The sequence below is a fragment of the Ailuropoda melanoleuca genome, chromosome X, assembly GCF_002007445.2.
Source record: "Ailuropoda melanoleuca isolate Jingjing chromosome X, ASM200744v2, whole genome shotgun sequence".
Classification (NCBI taxonomy): domain Eukaryota; kingdom Metazoa; phylum Chordata; class Mammalia; order Carnivora; family Ursidae; genus Ailuropoda; species Ailuropoda melanoleuca.
Window position 1 is genome coordinate 54264046 of NC_048238.1, and position 19379 is coordinate 54283424.

General features: G+C 40.1%; 1 pseudogene; it reads left to right on the forward strand.

The window, feature by feature from the left end:
* Positions 1-2113: 2113 nt before the first annotated feature.
* LOC100476435 lies at positions 2114-3888 on the forward strand (annotated as a pseudogene).
* The last annotated feature ends 15491 nt before the right edge of the window (positions 3889-19379 follow it).

The window sequence follows — 19379 nt, forward strand, 5'->3', positions numbered from 1 at the left end:
AAGAAGGAGAGAAAGAAAGAAAAGGGAACAGCTGTTGAGAAGAGACACTGCTGGCAAAGACAAACCTGCCAAAGAAATCCATGAAACTGTTGCCAAGTTTACCAAGAGGACCATCTTGAGAAATCACAATGACTGGGGAGGAGTTAAGATGGCAGAGCAGTAGGAGGACCCTATATGCTTGTCTCGTCCCTTGAACCCAGCTACATAAATATCGAATCATTCTGAACACCCAAGAAATCGATCTAAATGCTGAGAGAACAAACTGCAGAACTAGAGAGAGACAAGAAGCCACATCATAGAAGGTAGGAGGTGGGGAGACACGATTTGGGGTAGAAAAAGACAGTCTCTTCAATAAATGGTGCTGGCAAAATTGGACAGCTACATGCAAAAGAATGAACCTTGACCACTCTCTCACACCATACACAAAAATAAACTCCAAATGGATGAAACCTCAATGTGAGACAGGAATCCATCAAAATTCTAGAGGAGAACATAGGCAACAACTTCTATGACATCGGCCAGAGCAACCTTTTTCATGACACATCTCCAAAGGCAAGAGAAACAAAAGATAAAATGAACTTGTGGGACTTTATCAAGATAAAAAGCTTCTGCAAAGCTAAGGAAACAGTCAAAAAATCTAAAAGGCAGCCCACCGAATGGGAGAAGACATTTGCAAATGACACTACAGATAAAAGAATGGTATCCAAGGTCTACAAAGAACTTCTCAAACTCAATACACGAGAAACAAATAAACAAATCAAAAAATGGGCAGAAGATATAAACAGACAGTTTTCCAATGAAGACATACAAATGGCTAACAGACACATGAAAAAATGTTCTAAATCATTAGCCATTAGGTACATTCAAATCAAAACCACACTAAGATACCACCTTACGCCAGTTAGAATGGCAAAAATTGACAAGGCAAGAAACAATTGTTGAAGAGAATGTGGAGAAAGGGGATCCCTCCTACACTGTTGTTGGGAATGCAAGTTGGTACAGCCACTGTGGAAAACAGTGTGGAGGTCCCTTAAAAAGTTAAAATTGAGCTACCCTATGACCCAGCCATTGCACTACTGGGTGTTTACCCCAAAGATACAGACGTAGTAAAGAGAAGGGCCATATGCACCCCAATGTTCATAGCTGCATTGTCCACAATAGCCAAATCATGGAAGGAGCCGAGATGCCCTTCAACAGATGACTGGATTAAGAAGCTGTGGTCCATATATACAATGGAATATTACTCAGCTATCAGAAAGAACGAATTCTCAACATTTGCTGCAACATGGACGGCACTGGAGGAGATAATGCTAAGTGAAATAAGTCAAGCAGAGAAAGACAATTATCATATGATTTCTCTCATCTATGGAACATAAGAACTAGGATGATCGGTAGGGGAAGAAAGGGATAAAGAAAAGGGGGGTAATCAGAAGGGGGAATGAAACATGAGAGACTATGGACTATGAGAAACAAACTGAAGACTTCAGAGGGGAGGGGGTGGGGGAATGGGATAGACTGGTGATGGGTAGTAAGGAGGGCACGTATTGCATGGTGCACTGGGTGTTATACGCAACTAATGAAGCATCAAACTTTACATCGGAATCTGGGGATGTACTGTATGGTGATTAACANAGCACTGAAGTGCTGACCTGGTCATTAGTATAGGAACAGAGACACCTGCTTGGTGCTAGCTTTTTGCTGTGTTTTACCATAAACTCCAAGCCCAAGCATGGTAGTGCGACTGCTTTTCTGGGACTAACTGGTACCAACTACAGCATGAGAAGACCCTCCCCCAGAGAATCAGCACAGGTCCACGCACCACAGGATCCCTCAAATTCGGAGTTTTGAAACTGCTGTGTGCCTGAGATAAAACACAGAAGTACTGTGCCGCCTAGCAGGCAGTCAGCTAGGACACAGCCAGGGTAAAGGCAGGGACCTGACGGAATCCAGGAACACAAAAAAGGAGATTGTTCACTCTTCTGTGAGGGTTTCCTGAAGAGTGGCAGGTGTGAATCCCCCACTCCGGGGACATGAGAGGGGGATGTTGCCATTTCCCCCATGCCCAACAGCACTTGACAGACTTCAGTGAGAAACACAGCACCCTCAATGGAAGATGGAGCCACTTACACCAAGTCCTACCCCGCTGCAGCCTGCAGGTGAATCTTTACTAGGGCAAGTTGGCCTAAGAACCAGGGCAGCAGTCCCTTCCCAGAAGACCATATGATTTCACTCATAATGTGGAAATTAAGAACCAAAATAGATGAACATAGCAGAAGGGGGGAAAAAGAGAGAGGGAAGCAAACCATAAGACACTCTTAACTATGGGGAACAAACTGAGGGTTGATGGAGGGAGGTGGTCAGGGGTAGGCGAAATGGGTGACAGGTGTTAAGAAGGGCACTTATGATGAGCACCAGGTGTTATATGTAAGTGATGAATCACTAAATTCTACACCTGAAACCAATTTTACCATATATGTTAACTAACTAGAATTAAATAAAAACTTGAAATCAAATAAATAAATAAGAAAATCCCAATGACTGAAATGATAAACTTCAAAGCCTGAGATTTAGAGAAAGGAATCTTTTGTTCAGGACTTGGTTCTGCTTTGGGAGACGTGTGAGAGTCTCAAAGACGCAGCTCTTTCAGACATCATTTATACTTAATTTCATCAGCACCAGAAAGTTTGGGATATTTTTCAGATGAGTAAAGGACCAGGTGAAGACACTGACCTTTTTGATATGGAACAATTCAAAAGTTCATTTAAAAAAATTCTTCAGAGAACATTTAAAAATGTGAGTCAGGGGCGCCTGGGTGGCTCAGTCGTTAAGGCATCTGCCTTTGGCTCAGGGCATGATCCCAGTGTTCTGGGATTGAGCCCTGCATCAGGCTCCCTGCTCTGCTGGGAGCCTGCTTCCTCTCCCACTCCCCCTGCTTGTGTTCCCTCTCTCGCTGGCTGTCTCTCCCTCTGTCAAATAAATAAATAAAATCTTAAAAAAATAAAAATAAAAAATGTGAGTCGCCCTCAGAGATGCTGAGGAAATGCAGTATGGATTCAAGTTGGGATACAGTATAGAAAGCCAAACCAGGGGCGCCTGGGTGGCACCGCGGTTAAGCTTCTGCCTTTGGCTCAGGGCGTGATCCCGGCGTTATGGGATCGAGCCCCACATCAGGCTCCCCTGCTATGAGCCTGCTTCTTCCTCTCCCACTCCCCCTGCTTGTGTTCCCTCTCTCACTGGCTGTCTCTATCTCTGTCGAATAAACAAATAAAAATCTTTAAAAAAAAAAAAAAGAAAGAAAGCCAAACCAGTACAAACCTGGTTATGTGGGGTATTATTCCCAGACTCCTTATGCCTTCACTTCTTCCTGCCAACTGAAGAGCAATGTACCCCTTCTGGGTCAGGCACTAATTGTTGCTAGCAATCACAGTAAAATTGTGAATATGGACCTCTGTAGCCAGCACCTGGGTTCTCTTAAGTCTATTGTTTTTAAAAAGTAAAATCAGACCATTGAAACTCACAGCTCTACTAGACTTCTACAAGAAAGAACACTTGAGCTGGATATACACATGGATTCAATGATCATTCATGAAAAGAGAATAGAGAAAGAAAGTCCAGAGAGTGCCTCAAGAAACTTTTAGAGACTATCCTCAACCGAGACTAGAATTTTCACAAAATAAGTTTGAAACAAAATTCAAAAATGACTTAAATGGAGACATCTTGGCTGAGAGAAAAGAACCCCTCTAGTGCCTAAAAATTTTCTATAGCTCACATCTTCTGGAAGTGTTGAAATGCTTAGCACCAGCTGGTATTGCAAATGCACCACTTCCTCCATTGCAAACTTGCATACCCAATAAGGGAATGTATTATTTTAAAATTAGATATCTCTAATAAGAGGTGTGTGGTTTTGTAAGCACAGTATTCCCTTGACTATACTGCATATGCATTTCAGTTAACAGCTGGCTGGATGGCTTCTGTTTATAAACTTGTGTTTAAGAAATTAACTCTTCGAATTCTCAACATTTGCTGCAACATGGACGGCACTGGAGGAGATAATGCTAAGTGAAATAAGTCAAGCAGAGAAAGACAATTATCATATGGTTTCTCTCATCTATGGAACATAAGAACTAGGATGATCGGTAGGGGAAGAAAGGGATAAAGAAAGGGGGGGTAATCAGAAGGGGGAATGAAACATGAGAGACTATGGACTATGAGAAGCAAACTGAAGACTTCAGAGGGGAGGGGGTGGGGGAATGGGATAGACTGGTGATGGGTAGTAAGGAGGGCACGTATTGCATGGTGCACTGGGTGTTATACGCAACTAATGAAGCATCGAACTTTGCATCGGAATCCGGGGATCTACTGTATGGTGACTAACATAATATAATAATAAAATTTTAAAAAAGAAAAAAAAGAAATGAACTCTTGATATTGACAAGTTTAGAAATGTTCATATGATTGTTGGGACTAATTCTTTCTTCCTCCACTGTAAACTCCTCTCCCCCATACCCCGCAAAGCATAGCAATTGTGTACTTTTAAAAAGTGGCAAGATGCGCTTTTTCTCACACCTCTCTCTCCTCGATCCTGGAGACATCATGTTATAATTGCTTGTTTCCAAGGATTTTATCTTTTTTTTTTTTACAAGATTTAATATCAGTTTATTTGGGTAGTTCCATGTGGATAAATGGATCTTTTTTTAATGTTTTTTTAATTATATTACATTAGTCACCATACAGTACATCCTTGGTTTCTGATGTAAAGTTCGATGATTCTTAGTTGTGTATAACAACCAGTGCACCATGCAATACGTGCCCTCCTTACTACCCATCACCAGTCTATCCCATTACCCTACCCGCCTCCCCTCTGAAGCCCTCAGTTTGTTTCTCAGAGTCCATAGTCTCTCATACTTCATTCCCCCTTCTGATTATCCCCCTTTTTTATCCCTTTCTTCCCCTACTGATCTTCCTAGTTCTTATGTTCCATAGATGAGAGAAATCATATGATAATTGTCTTTCTCTGCTTGACTTATTTCACTTAGCATTATNAGTGCCGTCCATGTTGCAGCAAATGCTGAGAAATCGTTCTTTCTGATAGCTGAGTAATATTCCATTGTATATATGGACCACAACTTCTTAATCCAGTATCTGTTGAAGGGCATCTCTGTTCCTTCCACAATTTAGCTATTGTGGACAATGCTGTTATGAACATTGGGATGCATATGGCCCTTCTCTTCACTACATCTGTATCTTTGGGGTAAATACCCAGTAGTGCAATNTCTCATGTTTCATTCCCCCTTCTGATTACCCCCCTTTTCTTTATCCCTTTCTTCCCCTACCGATCCTCCTAGTTCTTATGTTCCATAGATGAGAGAAATCATATGATAATTGTCTTTCTCTGCTTGACTTATTTCACTTAGCATTATCTCCTCCAGTGCCGTCCATGTTGCAGCAAATGTTGAGAATTCGTTCTTTCTGATAGCTGAGTAATATTCCATTGTATATATGGACCACAGCTTCTTAATCCAGTCATCTGTTGAAGGGCATCTCGGCTCCTTCCATGATTTGGCTATTGTGGACAATGCAGCTATGAACATTGGGGTGCATATGGCCCTTCTCTTTACTACGTCTGTATCTTTGGGGTAAACACCCAGTAGTGCAATGGCTGGGTCATAGGGTAGTTCAATTTTTAACTTTTTAAGGGACCTCCACACTGTTTTCCAGAGTGGCTGTACCAACTTGCATTCCCACCAACAATGAAGTAGGAGGGATCCTCTTTCTCCACATCCTCTTCAACAATTGTTTCTTGCCTTGTCAATTTTTGCCATTCTAACTGGTGTAAGGTGGTATCTTAGTGTGGTTTTGATTTGAATTTCCCTGATGGCTAATGATTTTGAACATTTTTTCATGTGTCTGTTAGCCATTTGTATGTCTTCATTGGAAAAGTGTCTGTTCATATCTTCTGCCCATTTTATGATTTGTTTATTTGTTTCTCGTGTATTGAGTTTGAGAAGTTCTTTGTAGATCTTGGATACCAGTCCTTTATCTGTGGTGTCCTTTGCAAATATATTCTCCCATTCCGTGGGCTGTCTCTTAGTTTTTTTGACTGTTTCCTTGGCTGTGCAGAAGCTCTTTATCCTGATAAAGTCCCATAAGTTCATTTTATCTTTTATTTCTCTTGCCTTTGGAGATGTGTCGTGAAAAAGGTTGCTCTGGCCGATGTCATANATTACCAGTCTTCTGTCTGTAGCATCATTTGCAAATATATTCTCCCATTCCGTGGGCTGCCTCTTAGTTTTTTTGACTGTTTCCTTGGCTGTGCAGAAGCTCTTTATCCTGATAAAGTCCCATAAGTTCATTTTATCTTTTATTTCTCTTGCCTTTGGCGATGTGTCGTGAAAAAGGTTGCTCTGGCCGATGTCATAGAAGTTGTTGCCTATGTTCTCCTCTAGAATTTTGATGGATTCCTGTCTCACATTGAGGTCTTTCATCCATTTGGAGTTTATTTTTGTGTATGGTGTGAAAGAGTGGTCATGTTTCATTCTTTTGCATGTAGCTGTCCGATTTTCCCAGCACCATTTATTGAAGAGACTGTCTTTTTTCCACCGGATGTTTTTTCCTGCTTTATCAAAGATTAGTTGCCCAAAGAGCCGAGGGTCCATTTCTGGGTTCTCTATTCTGTTCCATTGGTCTATGTGTCTGTTTTTGCGCCAGTACCATGATGTCTTTGTGATCACAGCTTTGTAGTACAGCTCGAAATCCGGCATTGTGATGCCCCCAGGTTTGTTTCTCCTTTTCAACACTTCCTTGGCGATTCGGGGCCTTTTTTGATTCCATACAAATTTAAGGACTATTTGTTCCAGTTCCTTGAAAAATGTCATTGGGATTTTGATCGGGATTGAGTTGAAAGTGTAGATTGCTCTGGGTAGCACGGACATTTTAACTATGCTAATTCTTCTGATCCATGAGCATGGAATATTTTTCCATCTTTTTGTGTCTTCCTCAATGTCTTTCAAGAGTGATTTATAGTTTCTAGAATATAGATTCTTTACATCTCTGGTTAAGTTAAAACCAAGGTAACGTATGGTTTTTGGTGCTATTGTAAATGGGATGGATTCCCTAATTTCTTTTTCTTCAGTCTCATTATTCGTGTATAGAAATGCAACTGATTTCTGTGTGTTGATTTTGTATCCCGCCACATTACTGAATTGCTCTATAACTTCTAATAGTTTGGGAGTGGATTCTTTTGGGTTTTCCGTATAGAGTATCATGTCATCTGCGAAGAGAGACATTTTGACTTCTTCTTTGCNCTTTGCCGATTTGGATACCTTTGATCCCTTTTTGTCTTCTGATTGCTGTTGCAAGGACTTCTAGTACTATGTTGAATAATAGTGGCGAGAGTGGGCATCCTTGTCGTGTTCCTGATCTTAAGGGAAAGGCTTCCAGCTTTTCCCCATTGAGAATAATGCTTGCAGTAGGCTTTTCATAGATGGCTTTTATGAGATTGAGAAATGTACCCTCTATTCCTACACTCTGAAGGGTTTTAATCAGGAAAGGATGCTGTATTTTGTCAAATGCTTTTTCTGCATCAATTGAGAGGATCATATGGTTCTTGAGTCTGTTCTTGTTGATATGATGTATCAAGCTGATCGATTTGTGAATGTTGAACCATGCTTGCATCCCAGGGATGAATCCCACTTGGTCATGATGGATAATCCTTTTAATGTACTGTTAGATTCTNCCCTCTATTCCTACACTCTGAAGGGTTTTAATCAGGAAAGGATGCTGTATTTTGTCAAATGCTTTTTCTGCATCAATTGAGAGGATCATATGGTTCTTGAGTCTTTTCTTGTTGATATGATGTATCACATTGATTGATTTGCGAGTGTTGAACCATGCTTGCATCCCAGGTATGAATCCCACTTGGTCATGATGGATAATCCTTTTAATGTACTGTTGGATTCTATGAGCCAGGATCTTGTTGAGGATTTTGGCGTCCATATTCATTAGCAAAATTGGTCGGTAATTCTCCTTTTTGGGGGGGTCTTTGCCTGGTTTGGGGATCAAGGTAATATTGGCCTCATAGAATGAGTTTGGTAGCTTTCCTTCTGTTTCTATTTTTTGAAATAGCTTTAGGAGAATAGGTATTATTTCTTCTTTGAATGTTTGGTAGAATTCCCCAGGAAAACCGTCTGGGCCTGGAGTTTTATTATTTGGAAGGTTGTTTATCACTGACTCAATCTCTTCATAATTAATTGGCCTGTTTAAGAAATCAATTTCTTCCTGTTTCAGTCTTGGTAGTTTATAGGTTTCCAGGAAGGCCTCCATCTCTTCCAGATTGCTTAATTTAGTGGCATAAAGCTGTTGATAAAAGTTTTCTAATAACCCTTCCAATTTCATTGGTGTTGGTTGTGACCTCTCCTTTTTCATTCATAATTTTATTAATTTGGGTCCTTTCGCTATTCTTTTGGATAAGTCTTGCCAGTGGTCTGTCAATTTTATTAATTCTCTCCAAGAACCAGCTTCTAGTTCTGTTGATCTGCTCCTCTGTACTCCTGGTTTTTAATTTCTTGATTTCTGCTCTAATCTTGCTCAACTACTTCCGCATGCATGGATTAGGCCTGTCCCTCTGTTGCTGTTCCAGCTTCTTGAGGTAAGAATATAGAACTGCATTTTTTATTTTTCTCTTCTTTTGAGTGTGGCTTAGATGGCTATGTATTTCCCCCTTAGGACTGCCTTTGCAGTATCCCATAAGTTTTGGACCATTGTGTTTTCATTCTTGTTTGTCTCCATAAATTGTTTAAATTGATTTTTGATTTCCTGGTTTATTGAGTCATTCCTGAGCAGGATGGTTCTTAGTCTCCTCTTTTGGTATCGGTTGAGACCTGTTTCATGACCCAGAAGTTCCAATTTCAGAGCGTTGTGGTCTGAGAATATGCAGGGAATAATTTCAGTCTTTTGGTATCGGTTGAGACCTGTTTCATGACCCAGAACATAGTCTTCTTGAGAATGTTCCATGGGCATTAGAATAGAATGAGTATTCGTTGGTTCTGGGGTGTAATGTTCTATATATATGTATGAGGTCCAACTCGCCGAGTATGGCATTCAAAGCTCTTGTTTCTTTGCTGATTTCTTGCATTGGTGATCTGTCTATTGCTGATAGTGGAGTGTTGAGGTCTCCTGCTATTAGTATATTTTTATCTATAAGTCTCTTTATTGTGGTTATGAGTTAGTTGGCTTGTGTATCTTGCTGTTCCCCTGTTGGGGGCATATACATTTATAATTGTCATATCCACTTGTTGGAAACATCCTTTAAGAATAATATAGTGCCCTTCTGTGTCTCTAACTATAGTCTTTAGTTTAAAATCCAATCTGTCTGATATGAGAATTGCTACCCCAGCTTTCTTTTGAGGCCCATTGGCATGAAAAATTGTATTCCATCCCTTCACTTTCAGTCTGGATGTATCTTTAGGTTCAAAATGAGTCTCTTGTAGACAGCAAATGGATGGGTCATTTCTTTTTATCCAATCTGCAACCCTGTGGCATTTTATGGGAGCATTTAGGCCATTTACATTGAGACTGATTATTGAGAGATATGATTTTAATGATGCCATGTTGCCTGTAAAGTCTTTGTTTCTATGGATGGTGACTTTCTGTTCTGTATCACTCTTGGGGCCTTTCTACTTTTATAGAACCCCCTTTAATATCTCTTGGAGGGCTATTTTTGTGGTTACAAAATTGGTCAATGACTGCGGATTCTGGAACGTCTTTATTTCTCCATCAAATCTGAATGACAGCCTTGCTGGATAAAGGATCCTTGGCTGCATGTTTTTCTCTGAAAGAACTTTAAAAATGCCCCCCCCAACCCTTTCTCACATTCCAGGTCTGTGTAGACAGGTCTGACATAATTCTGATACCTTTGCCTTTCTACGTGAGAAAAATCTTTGCCCTGGCTGCTTTCAATACTGTATCCTTGGATCTAATATTTGCAAATTGCACTATGACATGACATGGTGTAGGTTGTCGTGGTTGAGCTCTGAGGGGTCCTCTCTGCCTCTTGGACTCGAATGTTTGTTTCCATTGCTAGATTAGGGAAGTTTTCAGCTACAATTTGTTCAAATATCTCTTCTAGACCTCTGTTCTTCTCCACCCCCTTGGGGATGCCAATGATTCTGATATTGAAACGTTTCATTGAGTCAGTAATGTCCTGTAACCTCCATTCCTGAGCGTGGATTTTTTTGAGTCCAGATTCTATTTTAGCTTTTTCTTCTACTAACCCATCCTCCAATTCACTGATACGTTCTTCTGCCTCATTCACCCTGGCCGTCAGAGCCTCTAGTTTTGACTGCATTTGGCTCATAGAATTTTTAATTTCTGCCAGATTCGCTCTCATTTCTGCCCTTAGAGATTCTATATTGTCATTAACATGTTCGTTAATACTTTTTTCAAGTCTACACATCATCTTGACCATTGTTACTCTGAATTCCATTTCTGATAATTGGGATACATCCATATGTATTAATTCTGTGGCAGAGGCCACAGACTCATTATCTTTTCTTTGCTGGGGGGGACTTCTCCTTCTCGTCATTCTGATGAGGAGAGGTTGCGGGGTTGTCCAGAGCCCAAATTATTGACTGGGACCCAGGCCACGCGCCCTTGTTTTATAGGGATCTTAGGGATGTGTGCTTCTTGATTTTTCAGCCTGCCATCTGCGGGAGGGGCTTGCCACGCTGATACTCAGGCAACCCTGTTTGGGTAGAATCTCCCTGCCCCCTGTGAGGGGGGATGGGGATAGGCACACTGTGAGCCGGTATTTCCAGTCTTTTGTTCTCTGGCAGCTTTCCCGGGCGGTTTTCTGTGCCTCTTCTGAGAGTCAGAGCAGCAGTGGCCAAATCTCAGCCTCTGTCTCAGAACAGAGGGATCGCGGACCATTCTCCACTGATGTTCTGGCCACTTTAACTCTGTTTCTGTTGGTGCTGTTCAACCCTTCAGCGTCCCGGGATATTGTCCCACACCCGGAGTCTCAGTCCTCACTTCCAGGGCTGGCACATCTCTGTCCTTTGTGTTTCTAACACCACCAGCCACCAGCCGCCCCTGCGTGCTCTGGAGCTCCATTTTTGTGTGGTTCACGCACTCCGCAGCTCCGGTTTTCAGACTGTTCGCACGGGTTCCCTGGCTCACGGTCTCAGTCTGCTCTCTCGCGGGTGCCGGTCCGCGAGTCCGCCCGCTCCTCCGTGCAGGTGGCTACCACTTCCAGGCGCCTGAACGTGGTGGCTCCCTCCCCCTTCCGTTTATCTTCCGATATCTGTGCGTGGTTTCACAGCTCCCCACTTTTACCTCAATACTCAGCACTGGAGATGTTCATTTGTAGAGATCCAGATGTCTCCAAGGATTTTATCTTAAGCCTTGAATCATGGAAAGCAGCAGCAAGAAACTATGCTCAACTCAAAACTTTCTAGGAAAAGTCATAAAACTGGTCCATTCAGAGGGTAGAGTTATGTACATTAAGTTATTGTTGGAGTTAGTGTATCAGATGATTCAGTTATATGAAATAATAGTTTCGTTGTGAATATGATACTTTTTATCATCTGTTTTACCATACATATGACATTCAAATCAATAATACTATACTGATTTGTGAGTAAAGATCTTTAGAAACTAGTAAAAAAAATTGAAAGAAAAAAGGAAAAGGTAAGTGGGGTCATAGAAGAAATAGTCGACCTTGGATCTGGTGACACTGCCACTGGTTGGAGAGGTTTGATGTATGAAGACAGCACATAAATTAGGAATCTGGTAGTGATGACCAACCACTGTTTAAGGTTGATGGCTTGCATCTACATTAGGGACTGTCAGCAATCCAACATAGTGGGTGTTAAAACTGTTTAAATAATAACACATCCCCATGTTGACTTTTAGTTTGAGATTATCGGTGACTGTGATTACTCCTTTTAGTATTAAATATCACTGCAAATAGTGAAATGATCTGTGGATATAAAGTATAAAATTTATATTCATCTTTATCCACATTTCCCAGTGGAGCCCCTGGCCCTGAGAATGTTTAACACTTCCTACTTTCCATTTTCATAGATACAAAGTACATGGTGATGTGGCTTCAACTGTTTTCTAGCTAAATTCTACCACAGAATAAAGTGATCCTCAAATTATTGTAACCCTGGATAATATCCTCTCTGGAGTACTGTGAAAACTAAACACAAAGTTACTAAACAAAACAAACAGTATACTCCACTCATTTTAAGCCCATTATCTTGTTTCCATGAGGTTTCCCCATAGGTTATGTATATCTGGTACTGCAGTGCATGAAACTAATGCCAACTATTATTTTCCAATGGTGTCTAAAAATTAACAAGGCAAAATATTAGAACTCACTTTGACTTTCTTGTGAGACACATCTTTCTTTCTGAGCTGGGGCCACATGATACTTCTGGGTTTTTGGTTTGTTTCATTTATTTAATTTGCTATGTTCTTTCTCCTTAGCATTGCCATCAAAGTGGTCTATTTCAAGTAAGACATTCTCTTTTCCCTCTGACCACTTGGCTAAAACTGAAGGCCTTGTTTGTCAGAGCACATCTTTCCAATTTATACTGTGAACCAGAGAAGGCCTAAGAGGTTTTAAAGGTAAGATTGGTATTGTTCCAGTTTCTCCTAATCCCTTTTCCTGTCCTCTCAGAGACAAAAGGCCTTCTGTTCTCCAGTTTCTTCACCATCTTCTTTCAAAATATGATCTGCTCTTAAAATTTTATCCATTAGTGTTAGGATGGTAAATAAATTTTATCTTGCATGCCAACTTTAAATTATTAATAGTAGCTACCTGAAATGCTATGTAAAGATTATGGGGCTGCATCCAGTTGTTTTGAGTTATGGGAAGAAGAGCGGGCTATTGTAAGGATGAAAAGCAACAATTCAATGGCTTAAACAAATATTCTCTTTCCTACATGACACTCCCAATGTAGAAAATTCAGGTTAGAGGGGAAACTCTATTTTTTAGTCACTCAGGGACTTGCTTTCTTACCAAATAATGGTACTTCCATCTCACAGGGAATGATTGTCATCTGTATGGTTGAAGGTAGGTATCTATTATGTCTATGTTGCAGGTGGTGGGAAGAAGTGAGAGAGTGGAGAGGTAATAATACACTAAGTCTTAAGAGCCAGGCCCAGAAATGGCACACATTACTTCCACTCACGTTTCAGTGGTTGTAACAATCATCTGCATACATGTAAGTGCAAAGGAGGCTGGGAATTGTAGTCTAGCTAGGCAGCCACATTTCAAGCAAGAAGGGACAATTGTATTTTTGTGGGCAACTAGCAGTCTCTAGGGACTAAACTTAGCAGGAATAAGTGCCAAAATTGTTTACTACTATCTGCCATGGGTTGGGAGAAAGAAACTGTGATATATTTATTATACACTGATCTTGCCTTATGTATGAAAATGTTTTCTCTCCTAGTGTGTTCTGAAGTTTAGGTCAAATTCAACAGATATTTGTTGAGCATCACCTATGCACAAGACACTGTTATTAGATTGTGTGCAGGTACAAAAACAAAATAAGCATAGTCCTTGTTTTGTCGCATATCAAAGAATCAAAGACTTATCTATAAATAATGGGATTTCAGACATCAGCTACCAAGAAGGGGAAATATAGGCTTGAGAAATGAGGCCTTCTTGTACCTTGAAGTCACACCACATAGGCACTATATATCTCTATCTGTATGCAAGGCTAGCTCTATAAAAGTGAGTTTATGGTGTTCCAGAGATATTAGGAAATGAACAGGCAGAACTTGGCAAGGTAAAAGCTGTAAATACTAAGGTGAGAAAGGATCAGAATATAAGCAAGGGTTATAGAGGCAACTAAATGGCATTGGTATCTGGTTAATCAGCCTATCAGATAACTGTGCACTCTCCTCCCCCACCAAATTAACATGTTTTGGGCCCCTAGGATATGGGAGTCCTTGCTTGATAACAGGGTCCTTCTGTGGCTTGCTATCCTAAAGCCTGCTGTCACTTCTGTAACTTCCTTTACAGGCTTATTTCCTCTAACACTGGCCATTCCTCCAGCATGCCTTATTCCAAAGATGGGAAGGTAAAGACAAAAAACAAAAACTATCAATCAAAAAGTAACCTGATGGAGGAAAAAGTGCTCAGGGATTGGCATTCGAAAGAGGGAACTGAGCACTGTTTCTGGCTCAATTAAGAATGGCATGAAATGGGACAAGTGCTTGACTTAGCATAATCATGATATTGACTGGAAACATAATCATGATATTGACTATTCTATTTCTTATTTCCACATGGTGTATTTATTCACTGCTTAATCTAGGGTCTGTTTATAGATCATCCAGACTTTCTTCTGGCCATTATCCTCTCCTTAGGAATGCAGGGAAAGGACAAGAAATAGAAGGGAAGAAATAAAGGGACCTCTGATTCCAGATTAGATATGGAAGGGAAATCATGGTTAGAACTTTGCTTTGACTTTTTCTTAGTCTTTTCAGAATAGCTAATGTTATGACTATTGGCTAATGTTATGACCTTTGGGTACTGGTAATCAATCGAGTGCCTAATGGGGTTGTTGTTACTAGAGCTATTTTCTGTCAACATTGTAGAATTCCAGCACACTCTCTTTTGCTAAAAATGGCAGGATTTACTACTTATCCTGAGTTTTCTCCAAAGCCAACTTGCCATCTATCATAATCAGTGGTAATTTCTATTTGGCAATAGTTCAATTAAGTCCCTTATCTCATGTCCTGTTTCTCAGCCCTTAGGTGCCCATGGCCAGAGCCCTTGTCCTAATGGGTGTTTTGGGTTCTAACTCAAAAATAATGTCAGTTGCTGTATCAAGAAATAGGTAGTACCTTTTAAAGAAGGTCTCCTCCATTGTACTGTGGTTCAGGCAATATTAGTCAGTGGCAGCTATATTCTTTATTCTCTTCCCTTTGAAGGCAATAGCTTAGTATAGACAAGATAGCTAAAACCACTTCTATACCTTTCACCACATCTTGGGGTTCCAGAATAACTTAATTCTCAAACTTAACCAGAGAGGTAAAGGATCTATACTCTAGAAACTACAGAGCACTGATGAAAGACATTGAAGAAGACACAAAAAGATGGAAAAACATTCCATGCCCATGGATTGGAAGAATAAACATAGTTAAAATGTCTATGCTACCCAGAGCAATGTACACTTTCAACGCCATCCCAATCAAAATACCAATGACATTTTTCAAAGAGATGAAACAAACAATCCTAAAATTTGTGTGGAACCAGAAAAGACCCCGACTCGCCAAGGAACTGTTGAAAAAGAAAAACAAAGCTGGGGGCATCACGTTGCTGGATTTCAAGCTATATTACAAAGCTGTGATCACCAAGATAGCATGGCGCTGGCATAAAAACAGACACATAGACCAATGGAACAGAATACAGACTCCAGAAATGGACCCTTGACTCTATGGTCAACTAATCTTTGACAGCAGGAAAACACATCCAGTGGAAAAAAGACAGTCTCTTCAATAAATGGTGTGGGAAAATTGGACAGCTACATGCAAAAGAATGAAGCTTGACCACTCTCTCACATCATACACAATGATAAACTCCAAATGGATGACAGACCTCGATCCATCAAAATCCTAGAGAGGAACATAGGCTGTAACCTCTTCGACATCGGCCACAGCAACTTCTTTCATGACACGTCTCCAAAGGCAAGGGAAACAAAAGCAAAAATGAACTTGTGGGACTTCATCAAGATAAAAAGCTTCTGCACAGCCAAGGATACAATCAAAAAAACTAAGAGGCAGCCCACGGAATGGGAGAAGATATTTGCAAATGACACTACAGATAAAAGATTAGTATCCAAGATCTACAAAGAACTTCTCAAACTCAATACACAGGAAACAAATAATCAAATCAAAAAATGGGCAGAAGATGTGAAAAGACACTTTTCCAATGAAGCCATACAAATGGTTAACAGACACATGAAAAAATGTTCAAAATAATTAGCCATCAGGGAAATTCAAGTCAAAACCACCTTGAGATACCACCTGACGCAAAAATTGACAAGGCAGGAAACAACAAATGTTGGAGAGGATGTGGAGAAAGGGGATCCCTATTACACTGTTGGTGGGAATGCAAGTTGGTACAGCCACTTTGGAAAACAGTGTGGAGGTGCCTTCAAAAGTTAAAAATTGAGTTTCAAATCTTGTCCTTTACAGAAACACATTTCTCACAATTCTCTTAGTATCTGTCCCCTTGAAACAATGTTTTTACACACAGTAAAAATGGCAAGCTCTTCCTTACAGGTCCAAGATGACCATGTGCATAAAAATAGCTAAGATCATGGGCAAACTGGTTTCTTGAAGGCTTTTTGGCCCATTCTTTGGAAAATCATCGCCATGTCTTTCAACCCCCAATCCCAATAAGAATTCATTTATAATGAATCCTTGTGAATTATCAAAGAGTGGCCATACCCACTTCAACTATATATTTAAATTATTATTATAGTTAGCATTTGTTTGCTTACTATGTGACAAACACTGTTGTACTTATATGCATTTTCGAATTTAAAACTGACTACATTCTATGAGATAGGTACTGTCATCATCTCAATCTTATTGAGGAAACAAAAGCAGAGATTTAATGATATCATAGTACGTGGCAAAAGCAAAACATAAACTCAGGCAATGATTCCCAAGAATGATGTACAATTACTATAATCCTGCCTTTAGGTAGTGTGTAAGACTTTCTCCATGAACATAATGACATGAAGTACTCTGCTGAAGGTTAGTTATAATTAGGGAGAGCTATTCCCAACTATAAGTTATTCACAATCCAAACTCTTCTCATAAAAAAAATGTTTCCCTTCTTATAAAAGAGGCTATATGGAATATATGGTGAGAAAATGACTAATTTAGATATCAAGTGATCTTAATCTGGGTTGGTTCACATCAGCTATGTCTATATTATGACATTGAGCAGTCATGTTCTCTGGACTTCAGGTGCCTCATCTTTATTATGTGCATTTATATACACAATGCTGATTACTCTGAGAATTACATGGCTAACACCCTCCTGCACAAAATCCAAAGGAATTTAATTGGAGTGAGGGAATAAAACCACCACACTATGAAAATGATTCCATCTGCAGTCATAAAACAGCAGTTTCTTAACCTCCAGCATTAGTGCCAAATGTCCCATGGGAATGGGAGGGCACAATAGCTCACCATCATAAATGGATTCCACATCTCTTCCTCTATTCTCAAAACGTGGATGGCATCCCAGGGATATTTTCTGAATCATTGACTGTTTAAAAATTCTAAAAGGAAAAGGGGATGGGATTTATTCCAGGTCTGGGGAGATAGATCCAATTGTTTCTTGTATAATTAAAAAGTGAGGCCCTCAAAACCCATCCTACCTTTAACATTCCTCTTCCATTTATTTTTCTTCCAGAGAAATAATGTTTTTTCATTCTATCTGCAAATTCTGTTTCCTCACCACTGAGTTCCTCACAGAAATGACAGGTTCTAATTAAGTAATTCACTATCTCCAAGTCTGCCTAAATCCAACTTCTTTCCTACCCTACTCTATATTCCCCTATTCCTTTGATCTTTCCTTATGCATTCAAGTGATGAGAACTTTCATCACTCTGGCACTCTAGAGAAGCTATGATTTTGATCTAGAGTACAGGTGGAAAAGAAATCAGAGTGGGTAAATGGAACATCACCATTAGGAATGCTGGTACTGGGAGAAAGACTGTAGCAAACCCAAGAACTGGTGACAATAAAACCCCTTAAAAATTATCTTTATTACTAAAAGGCAACCTACAGAATGGGAAAAGATACTTGCAAATGTCTTATCAGATAAGTGGCTAGTATCCAAAACCTTAAAGAACTTACCAAGCTCAACACCCCAAAAAACAAAAGAAACAAACAACAACAACAAACAGTCAAGTAATGGGCAGAAGACTTTCATGTCTCCAAAGAAGACATACAAATAGCCAACAGACACATTAAAAAAAATGCTGAACATCACTCATCATCAGAGAAATATAAATCAAATCCACGGTAAGATAACACTTCAGCATGGCTAACATTAAAAACCCAGGAAACACAATAGCCAAATCATGGAGGGAGCCGAGATGCCCTTCAACAGATGACTGGATTAAGAAGCTGTGGTCCATATATACAATGGAATATTACTCAGCTATCAGAAAGAACGAATTCTCAACATTTGCTGCAACATGGACAGCACTGGAGGAGATAATGCTAAGTGAAATAAGTCAAGCAGAGAAAGACAATTATCATATGATTTCTCTCATCTACGGAACATAAGAACTAGGATGATCGGTAGGGGAAGAAAGGGATAAAGAAAAGGGGGGTAATCAGAAGGGGGAATGAAACATGAGAGACTATGGTCTATGAGAAACAAACTGAAGACTTCAGAGGGGAGGGGGGTGGGGGAATGGGATAGACTGGTGATGGGTAGTAAGGAGGGCACGTATTGCATGGTGCACTGGGTGTTATACGCAACTAATGAAGCATCGAACTTTACATCGGAATCCGGGGATGTACTGTATGGTGATTAACATAATATAATAAAAAAAAAACCCAGGAAACAACAGATGTAGGCTAGGGTGTGGAGAAAGGGGAACCCTCTTACACTATTGATGGGAATGCAAACAGGTGCAGCCACTCTGGAAAACAGTATGGAAGTTCCACAAAAAGTTAAAAATAGAACTACCCTATGACCCAGCAATTGTACTACTAGGACACAGTGATTCAAAGGGGCACATTCACCCCAATGTTTATAGCAGCAATGTCCACAATAGCCAAAATATGGAAAGAGCCCAGATGTCCATCGATAGATGGATTATACACACACACACACACACACACACACACACACACACACACTGAAGTTTTATTCAGCCATAAAAAACAATGAAATCTTGCCATTTGTAATGATGTGGATGGAACTGGAGGGTATTATGCTGAGTGAAGTAAGTCAATCAGAGAAAGACAATTATCATATGGTTTCATTCATATGTGTAATTTAAGAAACAAAATAGATGAACATAGGGGAAGGGAAGGAAAATTAAGATGAAAACAGAGGGGAGGGATATCACAAGAGACAATAAGAAACAAACTGAGGGTTGCTGGAGTGGAGGTGGCGGGTGGGGTAATGGGGCAATTGGGTTATGGGCATTAAGGAGGGCACATGAAGTAATGAGCACTGGGTGTTGTATGCAACTGATGAATCACTAAATTCTACCTCTGAAACTAATAATACAGTGTATGCTAATTAAATTGAATTTAAATAAAATTTTTCAAATTACCTTTATCCAAGATATGGCAGCAACCTAAGTACCCATCAATAGACAAAT